This window comes from Lycium barbarum, chromosome 6, assembly GCF_019175385.1.
Source record: "Lycium barbarum isolate Lr01 chromosome 6, ASM1917538v2, whole genome shotgun sequence".
Taxonomy (NCBI): domain Eukaryota; kingdom Viridiplantae; phylum Streptophyta; class Magnoliopsida; order Solanales; family Solanaceae; genus Lycium; species Lycium barbarum.
This window is the reverse complement of record NC_083342.1, coordinates 128,994,927-128,998,050: the sequence shown is the minus strand read 5'-3', so window position 1 is coordinate 128,998,050 and position 3,124 is coordinate 128,994,927.

Below are 3,124 nucleotides of genomic sequence, written 5' to 3'. Positions count from 1 at the left end.
AACTTGAAATACCAAGGGAGGGGTCAGATTATCCCGCACAGTCAATCGGGGAAGAAATTTCTCCGCTATTTGGGTTTGAACCACACAAAGGAACTTCGGTGTTTCGAAAATAATTGGGTATCTCTGGATTATTTGTATGAGAGGTATGGGCGCCAGGATGGGTATAAATTGTTCAAAAAAGAATTTTCATGCACTCCCGCTCATTGGCAAGCTAGACGACCCGTCGTATTCGTTGTAGCCTTACTTGGGATCTTGGTATTCCCGCGTGAATACGGCCAGATCAGCACCTGCATTTGCTCTGTGGCTCGAGCACTTTTTGAAGGGGTTGATGGCGCGCAACTCGCTTTACTTCCAATGATTTTGGCAGAAATATTTCGGGCTTTAGGGAAATGTAGACGAGGGAAATCGAGTTTCTTTGAGGGTTGCAATATTCTCCTTCAGATGTGGGCAATGGAACACTTTTATCAGCGTCCGAATATGGCAGATATATGCTTAGGTGAGTCAAACATGATTACTAGTTTTTATGAAAGGATGAAAGCGTTCGTATCTCCAGCTGGCACTCGCGATTGGTATGGGTTCTTAGCTTCCCGCACTGGCAGTCAGATTCAATGGAAATATCCCTTGTTATCCCGTGCCACGGCTTACATAAGAGGAAAGAAAAATTATTACATTAAGCTTATTGGACTGAGGGGCCTCCAGCCATACGCCCCGGTGCGCGTACTTCGACAGTTTGGTATAGATCAAGTAATCCCTCTCCAAGCTGACATGAGCAGCTCTGAAATATCCTTTGGGCAGGATTTTAGAGTCCCTAAAGCTAGCTTAATCCTCGATGAATGGGTTAACATTAATCCCACAGACATTGGGGCTGGACCGGTAGAAAGTAGTCCAGAATATCGCGCATGGCTTCAAGAAGATTATGGTAGCATAGAGCCTAGCCCAGCAAGCGAATCGGGTTTTGAAGATAGAGTAAAAACGATCTGGATAAAACATGCTCGCTTAGGGACCATGGTTGTCACTCCTGAGATGTGGGATCAAATGACGAACATCATGCAATATTTCGGAAATATGGGAGCACAGCCTAACGGTGATGGAGCATCATCTTCAGCTCAGCCGCCAGCATAATCAAATTTAAGCCTAGTTTATGGATTGTCTTTGTATTTTGTTTACTTTGGAAGTACTCGCTGTTATTTTATCTAATGGCATTTGGCCTTTTATCTCCAAACTCGAATGGTTACAATTAAATGGCTTGGATCACTCTATCATAATCCCGAATATGTGGCGTTAGGCTTACCTCTGGCGCAAAAAAGAGGTCCCTTGCATGATAGGACGCGTTGATATGTTTTGCTATTCAATATATGTTTGTCTGCTATATGCGTTTCGTTCGCTACACAATATATGTTGTTTCGACATGCAATATGTGTTTCTTTCAACGCTGTTTACTAAATTTTCACATTAATTTCGCAGCAAGCATTTGCCCTGTACTAACGCAGTTTTCTTCATTTTTTTGAAGGTTTATTTTATTTCTTATTATCCCCCAGAGGTTGATTCGCGTTGACTGCGAACCGGCAGACCACCCATACTTCACAAGATCAAAAGCACGAACATCCGGCAATATGAATGATTCAGGGGCATCCGAACAAACCGGCTTGGGACTCGTCACTCTTCCAAGAGAGGAACCTGAGGCTTCAGGAGGGGGAAATGATGAGCTCATTGCTCAATTGTTACAGCAAATGGCCAACATGCAAACCGAAATTGAGCGACTGCGAAATCTCACCAACCTGTCCATCACCCTGAACGCTCCCTAACCTGAACAAAGAACAAACACGACAATTCCACCATCCTTTTCGCCTGTCGATTCACCCGCTCCACAACCTTCTCCCTCAAACCCTCCGCTTTACACAGTCCATCCAAATACCTCCAATCCCCAACAAACTAACCAACAACAATCCACTTCCCAACAATCGAATCCACAACAGGCCATTCCACACCAGATCCAACCGCAACCCACCATCCCGCAACCAACTGTCCAACAGCAAACCATCCCGCAGCACGCCAACATACAACAAACTACTTCACAACCAAATGACCAGCAACAAGCCAACCTCCAGCAAATTAACTTCTAACAAACCAATTCACAACCTGCAGTTACCCAAATTAACCCACATACCCAAAACTACCAAGCAGTTCACCATACACCATTGGCGCATATTGCCAGCCATAACACACAGTATGCGGCAGAAGCTCATCCTTTCACTACCCAGGCACAGGCCTTGCAACATCCAGAAGTTGACCCCTATGAAGAGTTGGAAAGGGAAGCTAGGGCAAGAGCGGACGAAGATGTGGCAAAAGAGCTTCGCAGTCTGAGGGAAGCAGTCAGGAACATCCAAACCAACAGGGGATGTGAAGGACTTGAATATGAAGATCTGTGCATTCACCCGGACATTGAGTTACCTGCTGGATATAAGGTGCCGAAGTTTGACATGTTCGACGGGAAGGGAAACCCTCGGGCTCATTTGAGATCATATTGCGATAAGCTTGTCGGAGTGGGTAAAAATCAAGCTATCAGAATGAAACTGTTTATAAGGAGCTTAACTGGAGAGGCACTCGATTGGTACACATACCAAGACCCGCAGAGATGGCACAGTTGGGGAGATATGGCCCAGGAATTCATGGACAGATTCAGGTTCAACACTGAGACTATCCCGGACCGGTTTTATTTGATGAAGCTGGAGAGAAAATCAACAGAAACTTTCCGGGAATACGCTATGCGCTGGAGAGCAGAAGCGGCAAAAGTCCAGCCTCCAATGGCAGAGAGAGAAATGACGATGCTTTTCGTACAATCTCTAAAGGACCCCACATATTATGAGAGAATGTTAAGTGTCATTGGGCAGAAGTTTGCTGAAGTCATCAGGATGGAGGACTTCATAGAAGAAGGGATAAAAACAGGAAGAGTTACAAATCTTGCGGCCTTGCAGGCCACAAGTAAGGCCATTCAGGCGGACCCTGCTAAGAAGAAGAGAGACGGAGTATCCCCGGTCATGGCCATCCAAGATCAAAGACCCACCCCAAAATCAACCCGCCAATATTCTTCACCCCAGCCCTCGCACTACAGCCAGTACACCCA